The sequence below is a fragment of the Mixophyes fleayi genome, chromosome 2, assembly GCF_038048845.1.
Source record: "Mixophyes fleayi isolate aMixFle1 chromosome 2, aMixFle1.hap1, whole genome shotgun sequence".
Classification (NCBI taxonomy): domain Eukaryota; kingdom Metazoa; phylum Chordata; class Amphibia; order Anura; family Limnodynastidae; genus Mixophyes; species Mixophyes fleayi.
In genome coordinates this window covers 232,189,343-232,208,472 of record NC_134403.1, presented here as the reverse complement: position 1 = coordinate 232,208,472, position 19,130 = coordinate 232,189,343, and the positions used below count along the sequence as shown (strand labels likewise).

The following is a 19,130-nucleotide window of genomic DNA, read 5'->3' as shown; positions in this document are numbered from 1 at the left end:
CATGTGATTTCCCGGGCAGTCCGATCCTCTTCAGCCTTTGGCTAGACTGTTGTGAAGGCGCACGGCCGTCACAGTTATGTGTCCGTCCTCCCGAGTAGTCCTTTCACGCATGTGCGGGACTCTCGTCTCTTCTGTAATATGTATTTCAGTGAATAAACAAGCTCATTTAGTACTAGGGGGTAGTAGTAGGTGGTGTTTAGGTGGTGTATAGAAATATATATTGGTATGACCAACGCGTTTCACCTATGTAATTGGGCTTCTTCAGAGAAAGAGATTGTTCATACTGGGTTTCATTTATACTCCTCCACCTAGCGGTGTTGTTACAAATTTGCCATGAATACTGACTTTAACAAAGTATCAAGTTGCGTTACCAAACAAAATGTTTGTGTATTTGTCATGTACGCAGATAATGAAAAAAAAGTCACATAAAAAAAAATCAAAAAATAAATAAATACAAAAAGTTTAAAAATTATATTCAGATTTGATTACAAAGTATCATACTAAAACATAGAGGGATTAGCCAAACTTTAATATTAAGAGTGAAGAAAAGAGCCTAGGTCTAGATCAATATTTAGACCTCTTGGACTGAGTGTATTTAGATTATAAATCCATCGTGTTTCTTCTTTAGAGATAGCAGCTAAATAGTCCCCTCCCCTCCAGGATTTGTCTAATTTCTAAATTCCAATGAATTTTAATCCTTTGGAGTCTTTTCCATGTTTATTTAAAAAGTGGTCTGGTACACTATAAATTGTTAATCCATTTTTTATATTTCGAATATGTTCTGCTATTCTAAGTTTCATGCTCCTAATGGTTATTCCAACGTATTGCAAGCCACATGGGCATTCAAGCAAGTAGATTACTCCCTTGGTGTCACAAGTAATTTTCTCTTTAATGTTATACTCGCTGTCAGTGTAATTAGATCTAATTTGTTTGATAGATTTAGTTTGGACATGTCTACTAGATTTGCAGGCTTGGCAACGCATGCAATAGTAGAAACCACTGCTCTTTTCTCCTATCCGGGTTTCAACTGGAGTATTGTTATCATTAATTGGAAGAGCAATTTTAACCAATTTGTTCTTCAAATTACTGGCCTTTCTGAATATTATTTTTGGTTTACTTGTTAAACAGTTTTTCAACTTTTTGTCTTGCATTAAAATAGGCCAATGTTTAATTAGAATTTTTTCTAGATGTTTTGCAATAATATTAATTTCAGTAATAAAAAGTACATCTTTGCTTGTGATAGCTGGTTCTTTTTCTTTTGAATTAATCAACTCTATTCTATCCATTTCTTTAATGGTTTCCAATTGAGTATTGACCTCTTTTTCTGGATACTCTCTTTCGACAAATATTTCCTCTCATGGGCAGTGAGGGAGGAAGGAGGAAGAGGTGCAGGTGGGCAGAGAAGTGAGTTGAAGGTGGCAAAGAGGCAACGTGGGTTAGAAGACTGGGTGGATATTAGAGATTTGAAGAATATTTGCTTGGCAACTGAAAGGGCAGTGCTGTAAGAGGAAAGGATGAATTTATAGTGGAGGAAATCAGGACAAGAACCAGATTTCCTCCAGTGGCGTTCTGCAGTGTGGGAGCACTTTTGCAGGTAGTGGGTCTGTTTTTTTATGCCATGGCTGGGGTTTGGATCATCGAAGACTATGGGGTAAATGTATCAAGGTCGGATTTTTTCAGCGTGTTAAAATCACGGCAAATCGCGGGTTTAGTCAAAATTTTCTCAAATGTATCAAGCTGCGATTTTCACCCTGATCTTCAAAATCACTGATCATCTCTGGCAATTTGCTGCGATGTAAAACACTCCCGCGTTCGCTAACTCTCCTGTGTTGTAGCAGCGAATTCTATAAACACATCACAGTGTTATAACTTGTAGTTATACAAGTAGCAGCATGCCCACACTATTTAGGGCAACCTGGCTGGCTGGGACTTGTAGTTATAAGTTATGACACTGCTCCGGCAGCTGTCAAAAGTGTTAAAAATAGATCAAAGTTAAAAAAAAGAAGACTGGGGTCCCCCCTCTATTTAGTCTTAACCCTAGACTACTGCTGGTTCCATGAAAATCGGGGAAAAAAATTTGCATGGGGTCCCCCCTATTTTCACGGAACCAGCACTAGGCAAACCAGCCGGGGTTGGAGGCACTATAGCAGGGGGACACGCGGCAGGGGTCCCTCTGCTATAATGACTAACCAACCCCAGGCTGTTCAGCGCTGGACTGGATTCCCTAGAGAGTGGGGTCCGCAAAAAAAAAAAAGAGCACCCCCCCCCAGTGCTGATAGCACTAGGGCTCTTCCTACACCCCTGGGCGATGGGTGTAGGGTAATAACAGCGATATAAGTATTAAAAAAACAAACGCCATTTTGTTGGGTGGAACTAGCTAGCCAGGGTGGAACAAGTCCCAGCCAGCCAGGTTGCACTAAATAGTGTGGGCATGCTGCTACTTGTATAACTACAAGCCCCAGCATACCCACGGCAGCCAGGGCATGTTGGGTATGCGAGGTCTATTTATCGTATTAGGGGATTTTCCCACGCTAGTTGCAGCAGTAGTGGGAGAAGACAAGGTCAAGTGGGTGCCCATCGCAGTGGTTGGAAGATGAGGTCCATTGGGAGAGACAAAAGGAGGAGGTAAGTGAAAGAAGTTTAGTGGCAGAAGAGACAGAGGGATTATCAATGGGAATGATGAAATCACCTAGTATGAGTGTAGGCAGGTCAAAGGATAGGAAATAAGTGAGCCAGGCTGCAAAGTTGTCAAGGAATTGTGAAAATGGACCTGGGGGGCGATAAATGACAGCAACACGAAGGTTAAGAGAATAAATTAGAGGGATACTGTGGACTTCAAAGGAAGAGAATGAGAGGGAGTGTTCAAAGGGTTTGACTTGGAAGGTGCAGCTTGCAGAGAGTAGATTGCCTACTCCAGCACCCACTTCAACAGTTCCCTCCACAGCGATTGTGGATACAGAAGCACCGTGAGCTACTGTGGAGAGACTGTAAGTACCCTTTAAACCCTCCTCCACTGGGCACAACGGCAAAGTAAGAGCTGAGTTAATTATTATTATTATTCAGAACAAGTATGTGTGTGCGTTATGTATGAACATGTTTATACTGTGTATATTTAATGCACACATATATAAAAGGTAAAGTTGGCTCTTTGCCGTATCTATGGATATTTTTTGGCTCTTAGGCTCTGACTGCCCTAGAGTTATAAAAAGTGATAGGAGTACTCATTTTACTTTTGATATCTTTCAGATCTTTGATACTAATTTACATACTCTCTATAGGACACAAGCCTGTGGGAAATTAGAGAGGGTAAATGGTCCTATCAAGAACAAATTGAATAATTGAAACTAGATTGGAGTGGCCGGAAGCTTTTGCTACTACTCTTCCCCAGCATCAGAACCACTCCTGAACCACCTCTTTACCTGTCACCTTTTTAAATACATTAGACAAGCAACCTCACTTGATGGTAGATTTCCGATTTGAGTTCAAATAAAATGATGAAGATACTGTTCAAAATCTTATAAAGAGAAGCAAATAGTGAGACAGCAACAAAGGACATTGAAAACAATTTCTCCTGATATGATATACACTAGCTGTCATGATGTTGGACTGGGAGAATATGTTGTAGACTGTAATTTTCTACACTCAAGTTGTTTACCAGACTGGTGAGAAGGCCCATTCCAAATGTTGATGACCAGCACCACATCTCTGAAAGGAGCAGAAAGTAGAGACACTTGGATCTGTTCCATCCACTGCAGTTGTTGTCAACAACCCAGAGAAGATTCAAAATAGCCAAGGATGACACTCGTGAATCTGTTCCAGGAGACCTAAGATTGCAGTTAATAACACCTGAGCCAAGGACTTTGCAAAGACTGTTATCCCAACATGGAGCAGCAGTTTTTCTGTTTTTCCCTTTCCAGTGTTTTTCTCAACCTTATTTTTTCCCCCCAGGACATTCCATTTTTACATGGGGATCAGGTGATGGCAACTGGTTCAGGTAGTAATCCTGAGGATGGGCCTCGAAGTCTGCGCCCAGAGAGGCACAGAGTCTAACAGAAGAGAGGTATTCACTAGGGATCTCCGCAAGGGGATATGGGCTCTCTAACCGCAGGTCACAGTCCTCTAGGGGGGGGGGGCGATGAGCGAGACTTGATGGTTCGTCAGGAGATAAAGGTGGCAATGTGGATATCAAATGTGAGTACTATTATTTTAATGTTGGTGCTGGAGGGAAGCCTGATTATTAAATGTGGGTGATTTAATGCTGGGGCTGATTGGTGTTTTCTAAATTTCATGTACCCATTATTTTTTTCCAATTAGGGCCTCCAGCATTCCAGGATCCAGACAAGCATCAGCTGATCTGAAGAAACTAGCAGCCACAGATGGTGAAAGAACAGGTAGGAGAGAGCAGGACAGACTGCCAACTGTCCTAAATCTGATGGGGCAGTCCCATATTTGGGTGACTGTCTCGCTTAGTCAGGTTTTGGTCAGACAACAAGGACAGCAGAGAGGTATGTCCCACTTCACAGTGTACTGCTCATGAAGGTAGAGCTGCGCACAGTAGTGCACAGTTTTGTCTGTGTATTTGTCTAAAATGTATCTAAAATGATACCCCCCTGTCTTAAGTGCCCCAGCACCCCCAGAGCCTTATTCCAGCTATGGTGATACTTTAGTGGCTGCTACATTGATTCCATTGCCACCTCCTACCTTGCCCTGGTCCCATTCTCAGACCACAAAGTTGAACATATGGCTAGCCCCCATTGCACTGGCAATATCATTAATCCTGCCTCCTTTGCACTTTTCACAAGCAAACACTTGGAATAGCTTTCCCCTTTACTTATGCCATTGTCTGTCAACCCTCCCTGCACTGTTAATTCAAACCACCCCCAATCACAGGGCACATTTAGGGCTCATATACAATTGTTATCAAAGAAGTATTTTCTTGCAGATGCTATTTCACCTTTTTGATGATTGCACCTGGACAGCCATTTATTATAAAGATTATTATTAATGCATTTTTGAAACACACGGTACACATATTTATATTTCATATATTGAGAGAGATTTAACTGGTAGTTTGCATCTCATGATGTCAGGGAAACAACAGTGTGTGAGGTGCTCATATGCTACTCTGGCAGACAGATCAAATACGATTGTGCCAACATGTCTCATAATAGTTAAACTTATTAAACAAAGTCAGGTATGTTTCTATGAAGGGAATTTTGGAAGAATGTGTTAGTAGGCAACTAAACAAGTTGGAGCACAGAGGCATAAACCAGTCGCAGTTAATGTAATAGGATTCATGTAATTTTAAAGCACACGACTAGCAGCTTTTGCCCTGCAATGCTTTAGAGATGACCCACTGTGTGTAAAGTCATCACATCTAGGTTTTCCTAAATGTTACTACAATCAACTTCCAGTAGTTCTAAATCCCGGCTACTTTTGTGTTGGCACAACCAAGCGCGGGCTGGGAGAGGGAAGCCCGGGGGGCACACAGGCGGCCGCATTGCCTGTCATGTGATGCGGCCGCATCTCATGTCATCAGATGCGGCCGCCGGTGAAAGGGTGGTACATTGCATCCGGGGGACGGCCGGATTATATACATAAATCCTTGGTGCATGCACAGTTTAAATTTTTGGATGTGGAAATTCAGTCATGTATAATAATAATAGGACTTCAAATTGATCGTAATTTTTTTTTTGGGGGGGGGGACTTTTTAGCTTTTATCTGTGGATATGTCTTTGAAATGAAGTTATTTTGACCAGCTGATTTTCTGTGTTGTAGCTGCACACAATTTTCCACATGCAATTTATACATATTCCACAAAATGGGTCAGGAATTTAACTCATGAACCCACTGATGAAAAGTGGCTTGTCTAACCACTAACCCAACGTGCAGATTGACCATTTCATACATTCAAATCCACAAAGACTTGAATGACAACCACCATGTTTGAAAGTTCTATTAGGTGAAATAATAACATGTGAGTACAAAAGCCAAAAACCAAGGTAATAATGCTCTGAAAAATCATACAACACAACACAATGGCACTAACTGGCAACATGAAGGTTTAAGGCTAAACAATTTAAAAATGCACACACATTGTATTTGCGAAATCAAAGTCTAATAATTCACAATCATAAATATACATACACAGTACCCCAAAACATATACTAGCATACTCTTCTGTAAGTGACACATTCAAGTAAACTCAGTGAAACATGGGGATATATAAAATCCACACAGATACAAGCACGACTCTGGATTCGAACTCAGTACCCTACTGTTGGCAGGTTGAATGCCTAACCACTATGGCAACGTCCAGATTGAAATTTGCATACACTATATAGACTACACCGAGTTAAAAATTAAAAAATATCTGCAAGTGAGACAACTGTTACATTTCACATAAGGAACACCTAAATATTGTTACAATAAATCCGAAAAAAAAGAACACAGACACTTAATACAGCTTTATTCTTAGTAATCGGAATACATGCTATGAGTTTGCTGCTTTTCAAACATACAAGGGAACTGCGTTTTCTTAACGCACCTGCATCTGTCATCATTTGATCCACAGCAGCGTGTACACCTGCAGACACTTCTTTAATTATGAATTGGTTTAAAACACCATTTGTTGCACTTGTTTTTTGTTAAGAGTTCAGGAATTTAGTTTTGTCCGGAATAGTGTTGTCAAGAGGTATGGTTTTTGGAATATATTTCAGAAACCGATAGCTGCTTTTCTGAATACGAATCTCTACTTTTCTATGTAATGTTTTTAAATTTGTTATTATTTGTAAGTTGTGAGGTGGTGGCAGTTTATTGTCATTAGTTTTGTTTATTGTAAACTATTTTGAATTGTTAAGCATTTTGCACTGTGTCTTGTCACCATGACTCCTTTGCGTTTAAACAATTAGGTACGTGGCACAGATTGCAAGAGAGGCAAGAGGGTTCAAGACCACATGGAGGTTTGTGGCTTCTTGGTAATTGGACTAATGTTTTTATGTTATTAAATAATTATTTCATTCAATACAAACCTTAAGTTAAAAGTGACTGTTCTCTGAATGCGATATTTGTCCTCGGATGTTAGGTTTCCACATTATGTCATATAGTGCATGTGCCATCTCTTGGTAGTTGTAAGTAAACTATTTAGTTTGTTTGTGCATGTTTCAAAATGCACATGTTAATGTATCCACATGTACTAATCTGAAAACTAACACCCAAGGCAGTGGTTCCCAAACTTTTGCAGTTCGCGGCACCCTTAGAGTCTCCAAATTTTTTCAAGGCACCCCTCCAAAATAATTATTGAGCAGTCCTGTTTTGGAAGTAGTTGGGTCAAAAAATTGTAATAAGTATTTAGGTCAGGACAGAAATACTTATTTAGTTGTATGCAAAAATGCCCCCTCTGCATCCAGACACTCTGCCCTCAGGCACTCTGCCCCCTCTGCATCCAGACACACTGCCCTCTCTCATACTGCCCCCTCTCACACTGTCCCCCCTCCACTGCCCCTCTCACGCTGTGTCCCCCTCCTCTGCTCTCTGTCCCCCTCCTCTGCCCCGCTGTCCCCCTCCTCTGCCCAGCTGTCACCATCCTCTGCTTTCTGTCCCACTCCTCTGCCCCGCTGTCACCATCCTCTGCTTTTGTGTCACCATCCTCTGCCCCACTGTCACGATCCCTCTCACTATGCCCTGCGCCAGCAATAAAAAAAAATAAAAAAAAGAACACAGAAACTTACCAATCCACCGGGCGCCGGGACCCAGCAGCCTCCTCTCTCCTGCAGCTTGTTACTGACGTCGATATTCAGTGACAGCTGCGGGAGAGAGGAGACTGCTGGGTCCCGGCGCCCGGCGGATTGGTAAGTTTCTGTGTTCTTTATTTCTTTTTATTGCTGGCCCGCGGCACCCCAATGACAGCGTCGCGGCACCCCTGGGAGCCGCGGCGCACAGTTTGGGTACCGCCGACCTAAGGTGAAGTTTGGCAAATTGCAAACACAATCTAAAGTTTCAAAAACTACAAGCCCATTTGTAAATGTATATATTGTAACTGTTAGATAACATTTTTGAACCTTAAATTGTTAAAGAGGTGGTTAGTTTTAAAGTAATTGACCATACTTATCCCTTACGCCCTTGGCTCCACACTCCAATGTTGAGCCCACACACAGAGCGTGAGATTGCGTATAACTCGGCTCATACAGCCACCAGATTGATCATTGAGTAGGCATTTGGCCTTTTAAAGGCCCTTTTCAGATGCTTTGACCGGTCTGGTGGTGCACTGATGTATGGGTCGAGTAAAGTATGTGATCTCATAGCTCTGTGTGTGGTGTTTCACAATATTGCTATCCAGAGTGGGGCTCCTGTGGTGGAGGATGAGGTAGCAGGAATGGACGAGGTGGGGGAGCCTGCAGCCAGATGGTGGGATTCTCAGGAGGGTGTCAGTTTCAGGCAATATGTCATTGATAACTACTTTTAAGGTAAATTTAGGTTATCATTACTTTTTCCTGTCAAGCTCAAATGTCAAATACAACAATGCTATCTGGTGTAAAAAAAGTTGAAGGAAAAATGATATGTGAATCTACATTGGCCACGAAGAAATGGTTTGCAGAACAAACATGTGTAATTGTTTCCAAAAAAACACATCCATTAGAAATAATTGTCAACTGTATAGCAACCTGTAAGCATACTTGGAAATGCGTTTGCATTTCTCCTGACCTTATGGTCATTATATATGTTAAGCATTTGGCTTGAAACAAAATGTTTCAATAACGTTTGAAAACTAAGAGCAACTCAGTAATGCCTAATGTCCAAACATCAACGTCCTAAATCTTAGAAACTCAGACTTGGCTTTCACATCTTCTAACATGACCAGTAATGGGATTCAGCCGGTTCCCACCAGTTCACCAGAACCGAAATCTAATTTTAGACTCGGTTCGGCGAACTGGTGACTACAGGCTGAGTCCACCCATTGCGTTGGTGGGGGGGAGCAGGGTTCTTGAAAAAAAACAAAAACTTACCTCTCCGCAGCGTCTGCACCTCCTCCTCTCTGCTCCATCCACACTGAATGTCGGGCGTGACGTGATGATGTCACGTCCGACATTCAGTGAGGAGCGGCGCAGAGAGGTGTCGGCGGCAAGCAATAAGACAAGCAAACATAAAACAAGAAGAGAAGAGAAGAAAAGAGAAGAAAGAAGCCGATAGAAAAGGTAAGTGAAGGAATGGAGCAAGGGGGAGCAAAGAAAGACAGCATGGCAGACTGTGAAAGGGGAGCAAAGAAAGACAGCATGGCAGACTGTGAAAGGGGAGCAAAGGAAGACAGCATGGTAGACTGTGAAAGGGGAGCAAAGGAAGGCAGCATGGCAGACTGTGAAAGGGGAACAAAGGAAGGCAGCATGGCAGACTGTGAAAGAGGAGCAAAGGAAGGCAGCATGGCAGAGTGTGAAAGGGGAGCAAAGGAAGGCTGAATGGCAGAGTGTGAAGGGTGAGCAAAGGAAGGCAGCATGGCAGTGTTTTGAGGGGCAAAGGAAGGCTGCTTGGCAGAGTGTGATGAAGAGGGCCATTACTGTGGCACAATATGAACTGGGGCATTACTGTGGCATAATATGAACTGGGGACTGTGGCATAATATAAATAGAATATTAAATAACAGATTTTTGTCAGGTAAGGTATTTTTTCTTTAACATTTAAAACTCTTTCTTATAACAATCTAGTTTTGTGTATCTGTTTTATTGTTCTTATTTGAGTATTAAATGCATGAAATATTAGAATACCTTTCGGTATATATTTTTGTATACTTTAAATAGTCATTAGGGCAGAGAACCAATTGTTAATTTATTTGAATCCCACTACTGAACATGACCAATATGTTGTTTTAAGAATAACATTGATTAAATGGCACAATGGTTTTATCAGGCAATGGCAAGGATCTTTCTAGTCCCTAACATTTATCCAAAAACAGTGGGATTACAGTGTTTTCAAAGGTTTAGCAAATAAATCTTATAACGCTTTGGTTATTACCACAAAACATTCAACATTGGTAAATAAAGTAATGTGTGACCCCTTTTAATCACAGATTGTTGGACCCACATGCGCTACCAGGTAGGTGCTGCCAGGGTGAAGGGGCCACAGCACTGTCATTTGGTGTCACTGAAGGTGGCCATAGAGTTGCACCCAGGTGAAGAATGTAAGTATCTATAGTGTATTGTAAAATTACCGGTACTTGTATTTTAAAGTGTGGGTGCAGCATAGAATTCCAGCGTATGCAGTCACAAGCTGATTTGTGTGTGTGGCTCGACAACAATATCAAATACCCAGGTTTAAGACATGATGTGTTTTTAATGTTAAGCTCTCCCAATCCTCAACAAACCAGACTCCCCAACCAATATATAGCAGGAAGCCACAATGCACTATTCTGTAGAGAACTGTGTTAAAGCTAACAAGATCCTTGCATGTTATGTTACACTGGCCACCAGAGCTGGATTAAGGCTCTGGGGGGCCCGGGGCACTTTAGAAAGGGGGGGCCCCTATGATGTAACATCATTTTATACAAATACACAGGCAGTGCTGTGTGCACTACTGTTAGATGCACACAGCTCTGCCTACACAAGCAGTACAGTGTGAAGTGGGACATACCTTCAAACTGTCCTCGTAGTCGGACCCAATCCTGACTACGTGAGACAGTCACCCAAATTTAGGACTGCCCCACCAGATTTAGGACAGTTGGCAGACTGTCCTGCTCTCTCCTACCTGTTGTTGTCACTTTCACCACTTGTGGATGCTGGTTTCTTTAGCTCAGTTGCTGCTTGTCTGGATCCTGGAATGTTGGAGGCCCTATTTGGAGAAAAAAAATAGGTGCATGAAATTTAGAAAATTCCAACCGGCCCCAGCATTAACACAATAGTATTCCCATTTAATATATAAACATAATTCCATCCCTCCAAACAGCCCTATCAATAAATTAAATGGCGTTTATGTTTAAAAAATATAACCATTTCCCACAACCATGGCATTAAATAATTTACATTTAATAAAAAGACCTAATTTTCCCCAAAACAGCCCCACATTCATTTATGCGCTTCCAAACCACCCTAGCATTAAATTTTAAGGTCCAATCACCCCATCTTAAATTAATAGAACCCACTATTAAAATTACATTGCCCCACCATCACCCCATAATAAAATAGCATCCATTAAATAATTAGCATCCACCATTAAATTAAGAACCCCCCTTCCCTCACACATTTTATTACCATACTACCCCCCCTCACAAACACATTATATTAACATACTACCCCCCTCACAAACACATTATATTATCATACAACCCCCCTCACAAACACATTATATTAACATACTACCCTCCTCACAAACACATTATATTAACATACTACCCCCCTCACAAACACATTATATTAACATACTACCCCCTCACAAACACATTATATTAACATACTACCCCAACTTTGTTCTATCCGCACGCTGTATGGCTTCGTTTCTCTTCACACATGGGACGGCACCTGTCATGTGGTCCACGTCCCATGTGACACGAGTAGCAGGCCACACATAGGGGAAGGGGGGAGGATGGATCCGCGGCCACTGATAGAAGGTGGCTGGTCTCCAATAGAGACTTGGGCCAGTGCAGGGACTGGCCCAAAATAGTCTTTTTTCTGTCTGGACTGGCGGGCATATGCCACCCAGCTCCCCGTCCCAGCCCGTCCCTGAAACTAGCATTGATACTACACATTAAAAAAAAAAAATTACATCAGTTTTGACTATCTATACATATGTGTGTGTATGTATAATATATATATATATATATATATATATATTGAATAGAGAGATATGAAATAGATATAGATATGTGTGATAGATTGATAACTCTGAAATAAATGTGATAGATACATAGGTACATTATATAAAAATACTGTATTATGGAGAAGACCTACACAAATGCAGCTACTAGAGTACTCTATAGACAGATATGCGCAACATTAGTTAAAATATTACTATAGATTACACAAATTCATTATAAATACACATACTACTTTATGCTAGCCTCTAATGAGAGTACTCATGATCAGGTGTACAAGTGGCTGCTCCTATATATACGCAACAGGGATGTATGTAATGGGACAGGGAGATAAAGAGATGTTACAGGTTCAGGGGTAAAAGGGTCTGCTTAGATATATATATATATATATATATATATATATATATATATATAATCAGGGAAATAAGTATTTGGATAGATAGCTAGAAAGATAGAAAACTAGATGGACAGATATTAATGGCTTGTGCATACCTTATGTTAACACTATTTTGATATTTAAAGTTCAAACTCTTTCTAGTTGCACAATTAATTTAATTCCAGTGATACTGTACATAGAACCAGGTAACTAGCAGATAAGCTGGAAAGAGAAAAGATTTAACCACTTAGCTAACAGTGAGACTACTAAAACGTGCTTCCTTCACTGCACAAAAGATGCCAGACCCACCCCAGGACTTTCTGAGACGATAGGGAAGAGACACATGACTGCTTACCTGTAATATGCACATGTTGCTGTTATAGCAAGACTGACACCCGGATCATAGTGCACACAAGGGGCGTGGCTTCATGCAAAGGAAGACAGCACAGGCCCCTCCCACCTGTTCTTTCTACCATGGACTCTATAACGTTCTCTTTTCTTAACCTGTGCTGTGCCAAATAGGTCTGTAGATCTTAGTAAAGAACTGTGTTACACTGTTTTGTTATTGTAAGATGTGAAATCATAATGAATAATGTTAGCAATAACCACATGTGCCTGCATCAGGGGGGCCCCACAGTCACACAAGCAGAAGAATCGGATCACCAACTGACAGGTGATCCGATCAGCGTGCGGCCGGCGGGGGGCCCTCAGAGAGAGGGGGGCCCGGGGCACGTGCCCCCTGTGCCCCCCCCTTAATCCGGCCCTGCTGGCCACCTTCATTTGCAGAAAGGCATAAAGAAAGTGCATGCATTACAGTAATTTCAGAGCTAATATTTTGGTAGTAATTTTATTCACTTCTTATCATTTTCACAGAAAAAGATGTGATGCATTTTGGGAACCTGCATTTCCTGTCTCATGACACGTTAAAGATTATTTATAATTCAACAACCCTGTCTATGTGAATCTTTAATTTGGCCTGATTGTTTGGTCAAAGCTCAAGGAGCTTTATGTCAAATGCCAGTGTCTTATAATGTGTATGTATTGTGGTGGAATTATGTATTAATGTCTCATAATAATAAATATTACCCTGCAATATTGTCAGCAATCACAACCAATAAAGTGTCTTCTACTTACTACACTGCTGTTCACCCTCTTCTCATACACACCATTGGCTTCATTTTTCTTTGGGGCCAATTTAGGTCCATGTATACTTAAAATATATATAATTTCCATCCTTGATTAATTTATAATCTGCAACATACAGCCCTTACCCTTAACTGACAATATATTTTCTATGTTTAAACTAGCTAGTAGTAGTTATATTTGTGTGGTTAGTATGTAAGCACTCTTAGTGTGGCACCTGTTAAGTTTTATTAGATTGCAAATTCAGCATGGCATTTTAACTTACTTCAATCTTACCATTTTAGCATTACCTCTATTAATATGTGCAAAGTAGGGTCCTGAAATGTTTCAATGGTTTGCCGCAACAATTTCTAGGCTCTTACATATTACAATCACATTGCAACATCTGGATTCCTGTCACAATCCCCATTTTGCTACTAATCTTGCCCACGACCACTGCTGATGTTACACACTTTTCCCTGTGCCTCAAACAATGTTAGCCAACAAAACTTGTATTTTCATTTTTCAAGGTACCTTGGTTTATGAGGAGTTGCGTTTAAAATATTGGGGGGGTATGCTTGTATATGTGTTTGTTTCCAACAACTTGTAAACAAACAACATTTGCCACTTTGGAAACACATTGCTGGGCCATTTATATAGTAATCAGTATGTTATGGTTTGGCTATTAGTGTTTTGAGTTATGTGGAGTCAGTGTACTATTTTTTCATTGTACTCGACAATATGATAGCTTTTCCCATATCTGCATTTTTAAACCACGAAAGACAATCCAAAATTTGTTAAAAAAAATCTAATTTCAATTTGATTAGACATTGATGGTAAAGTAAACAAACAAAATAAAAACACATCAAAAAATGTAATTCATTTTTTTTTCTTCTTTCCCCGCTTGGAGGCTGTAACATGTTTTTGACTTCGAGTAACCCGTGATGTTGAGAGCTCGGAGGAAGCATCAGAACTCTCTGTGTCAGCAGGGTGTGACCGACTACGTGATGAAGGGACATGGGGCTGGACAGGTGGGTAAGCAGAGGGCTGGGCAGAGGGTAGCCAGAGGGCTGGCCAGGGAGGTAAGCAGAGGACTGGCCAAGGGGGTATGTGGGGTGTGCCGAGGGGTGTGAATGGGCAGAAGGCTGTGAAGGGTAGGGAGGCATAATTTGGAATAGAGAGCTGTGGTGCTGGAGTAGGTGAAGGAGTGAAATTTAGTGTGACATTTGCAGATTCTGGACAATTTGTGCCAAGAGGGTGCACATATTAGTGTGAGGGTTGCATTTAAAATGCTCATGTGCTCATCAAATTTGAGCCAAAGATGGGTGAGGATATTGGACATATTATGAACGTTAAAGTCAGAGGCATATTCAAAGTGTTGGCTTATGTGCAATAAAGTCTACTGCCTCAAGAGTTGTGCATGCTCCCTCCGAGGGGCTTCAATATCATGGGAACCCGTCTCCACTTGCTCGCCCTCTGGGTTGACACCCACACTTTGCTGCTCCTCCTGGCACTCTGTGAAAATTAAACAAACAAAAATGATTAAGTGTCAAATGTACCCAAATCTTACAGTATAAAATTTCACAATGTGATGCATTCATTAAGATTCATCTGAATATAAAAGTTAAGGCTAAAATTCCATCTAAAAAAATTATACATTGGATAAGCCACCCAGAAATTACAGTCATTAGGATGTGAATACTGATAGAGGTGCCACATGTTTGTAAATGCAGGTGCTCTAGTCAGACTATCTAGTCAGACTAACCAGAGATTCTTCAGAAATTGCGACACTCCTCCAGTGGTGACAATATTAGGTCCTGTGCTGGGCCACCACCCGTTCCTTGAGCGTGTTTCCTTTGCTCTGTTAGTTTCTTCTTTAAATTGTGTTTAAAGTCAGCCCACCTGTACAAAATAGAAGAATATATTAGTTGCAAATCTTTTAACAACTAAACCATGGAACAGAACATTTGAATGTTACAATTTAGACACCCAAAAACAGACACACACACACACACACACACACACACAGCTAAATGTGTGTTCATTGTCCTGGGTGGATAATTGTCTGAAAGTGACATATACATTTGGCCAACTACTCTTTGACACTACAATGCACATTATCTAGGGACAAATGTGGCCTTCAAAAACACATGACTTACACTGGTAAAATATGTGTCAAGGTAATACTTGACACTCTTTTACTAAAGTTGTTGCAAAAAAATAAAGGATTGTTTCAACCTATTATTTTTACCATTTTTTCACATCATTGATCGCCAGCCGACAAGGAGCTATTGCATTAACTTGTTGCGTAATCTCTTCCCAGTGTCTGTTTTTTAACTGGCTGACATAAGCGTCTGTTGTGTATGAAATTTTTCAATAGCCAATTCCACCAAAATATCTACTTCTCGCCTTGTAAAATTAAAATTTTGCATGCTTTTGGCCCCCGCATTGCTCGGCCCTGCTTTAGACATTTTGATGCCAAAACTAAAGAGAGATGGAAAAAAGAAATACCAAAAAGAAATGTTAAACATTTAAAGATTGCATGCTTAACAACAGCTATGCATTCCTCACCCTCCTACATAGTTTGCAAGTACATGAAAATTAGAATATAAATGCTTGTGCTTTTGAATTGGAGACGGGGTAGTGTGTACACAGGTGGACGGCCAAAAGGCAGAAAGGCACCTTTTAATAAGGCAGCATAAAATTTGAAAAACACACTTTCCATTGTAAGACACCCAAAGGCAGTTATAAAAAACACAACATAGATATTGGCAAAAACAACATCCCCAAATTGGAAATGAGCTAATAACCTGATAATACATATAAGTCAGCATCAGACAAACTTCAACCTCAAAAAGATTCAAAACATTAACCACACAAGGTGTATGTAATTGCAAATCATGCGAGTCACTTTTCAACCAACAGAAACAGCCGACAGCCTCCTTCTGAGGGCCTGAAGAAATAAAGTAAAGTGGACAGATTCCATTCCTCTAGCTACTTCATCAGCCTAGTTTACGGCACAGACTAATCACCAAAATCCAAATCCAGGACAGGAGCACCAAACAAAAAGTAGAATTTTTCAGAAACAACGTCAAAGAATCTAAGGAGAGTGCAAAAGCAAAACATAAGGCCTATTGACATTGTTTTTTTTTTTAAGGTTTTTATTTTTGGGCAACGTTAAAGATATTACTTAAATACATTACAATGATTCAGGCCACCAATGCTATAGTGTACTTACTCCTGGGTTTAGTGTGGAAAGCCCAGAGTGTATCTCGAAATGTGTAATTTTTCACCAGAATATACAATAATACATGGCTCATGTAAAATGACAAATTACACTAAAATTGATGTATAAACAGTGAATTACCCTCTTGTAAACAGCTATGTAATCTCTCTTAAAACATATCAAAGAGTACTCACTGCAATAATGTCTTCCAAGTGTCCCACAGACAAATGTGTCTGCCTGGAATCATGTAGAAAGAGCAAGACTGAAGGAAGCTTCTAAAGACCCATTAAATTGCAAGTCTAGTTGTACATGTCTCATGTTAATTGCTAAGAGCAGCGTACACGTCTCAATGCTAAATGTTAACACCCCCCGCTGCAAGGATACTATGGTTGAATGACAGGCAGACATTTTACTCACAGGTGTAGCTTGATCCGCGAGTGACATGAGATCGCCCACACGTGCTCAGAGAACCAATCACAGAGCAGAGTATTGGAGAGTCAATTTTGGTGTCCAAGATGAAATCCGCTAGCTTCGAAGGAATAGAGTTGAGAGTGCTAAACGAGGGTATGCACAGCAGCATGCCCTCGGAATGCTACATCTCAAATGAGATAAAACTGCGGGCCTACCAAAGGGTCCACAGGTATCTGTGGTGGCGTTTCCAACGCCGGTGCTCTGTGGCTCAGTTGCAGCGCTGGTGGAGTGATCTGCGGCGGCGCCGCCAACCCCAGCTCTTGCAGGCGCTTAGAGAGGAGATTAGGAGACGTGAATTCTCTATTGTTCGCATACAATACTGTAATACACATACTTGCTTTACTTTTAGAAAACCTTTCAAAGTTTAACAAACACATGGCCAACCCCAACGATAAATCTGTCTCCTCATTATAAATGTAACTCCCCACCAATGTCACATACTTAGGTCCCTGTATCATATTTTAATGGTGGAACATTTACTTTCATTAATGATTGAGGCCCAACTCCACATCAATGAGGCTTGTTTGGGATTCGAATTCCTGGCCCCAGTGCTTGGAGGCTGAACTGCCAACCATTAATGCAACATGCTGACATGAAGTAGCAGACACTTACAATATAACAGTGGCAGATATGGTATTTTCGAAATATAGTTGCACAGCATTTTTGGGGGCAACGTTTACAGTTGGCCTAAGCTGTTTTTCACATATTACAAGGCCTTACCCAAATACCTCCTGTAAAATGTCTCCATAATCTGACACTAATTAGATGGTACAAATTTGTTTTTGGCCAAAGAGAAAAAAAATTGAAGTAATTTTAACAGTAATAATGACATTTCAACATACATAATCCCAAAAGAAACCGTGTTACAGGCCATCTGAAAGTGGGGTGTGTCTGTCCAATTTATTTCCTTTTGGTTAAGTTTTTAGATCTGTATTAAAATGCATGTTTCACAATATCAGTTCACATTATTATCAGGGTAGGTGTTTATAATTGATAAGCAGGTTGAAGATTTTAAAAGAAGCTTATGTGTAATATTTATTCCCACAGATCATAGACATTGTGGCTGCCAACAACAGGCATTGGAAGAGTCGCCAGAGGAGGAGGAAGATGAGCCAGAGGAGAAGGAGGAGGGGGCAGAGGAGGTGCAAGAGGTGGCAGAGGAGACGCAAGAAGAGGCAGAGGAGGCACAAGAGCAGGTGGAGGAGGCGGCAGCATTGCAGGTGGAGGAGGTGGCCCTTGGGGAGGAGGTGGCTGCCAAACAGCCAGTGTTGGAGGGAGCGATAGGTGAATGTAAGTATTGAAATTGAAGCCTTTTCCGAATTGGATTCCTTATGAGATACGTTGTAACTAAATTAGGATTTACCCTAATATTAATTTTGTGGTTTGAAGTAACCCCCCCCAGGCTTCACACAAATGTGTTTTTATGAATACATCTGCCTACCAAAAGTATTAATCCTCTGCCTAGTACTGTGTTTAGCATACCATTAACCTTTTCCAACAATGTAAAGTTATGTAACACTTCATGGCTCTGATGATCTCGTTAAATGAGATAAACAAAGTACACCCATTTGAAGTAATATATGTTTCTACAATTAACTAGGCATGTTTTTTTTTCGTTTTTTTTCAACAGCTCAAGAAGACACCCAGGCTGTTGGTGAAATCCCACAAACTCAAGGCAAAATCATCGCCAATATTTTAAAATATCGTCCAAAAATTAAAAAGTACACTAAATTGATTACAAAATAAATAAATATGTTGGCCCCAAATTAGTTGCTGGAATCAAAAATTATAATGTTTAATTTTATATTATTACAGTTTTAAAAATGTTGAAAACTAAACAAACTTGGTGTGTGTGTCTTTATTAATATATTACAATCTCGCAACATGTGGGTATTAGGACAATAAATAATGTACATTTCAATTACAACATTTCAGATACATTGCTTTATTACTACCACCTCATCATTCACAAATTTATATAGCACCACTAATTCAGCCTCACTGTACTCAGAAGGCAATGGGCAGGACACAAACTCATGACCCCAGAACTGTAAGGGAGAGGTGCTCTACACTAAGTCACCATACAGAGCCAGTGTTAGCTTCAATGTTTTTCTTTATAAGATGGGGACAAAACATGA

General features: G+C 40.6%; 1 long non-coding RNA gene across 1 annotated transcript; it reads left to right on the top strand.

Annotated features, from left to right (window-relative positions):
* The first annotated feature begins 14,209 nt into the window (after positions 1 to 14,209).
* On the top strand, positions 14,210 to 18,763 carry LOC142140314 (uncharacterized). The gene is made up of 3 exons (XR_012688395.1): positions 14,210 to 14,326; positions 18,040 to 18,282; positions 18,623 to 18,763. It is a non-coding gene; the product is annotated as an uncharacterized LOC142140314 (long non-coding RNA).
* Positions 18,764 to 19,130: the final 367 nt, after the last annotated feature.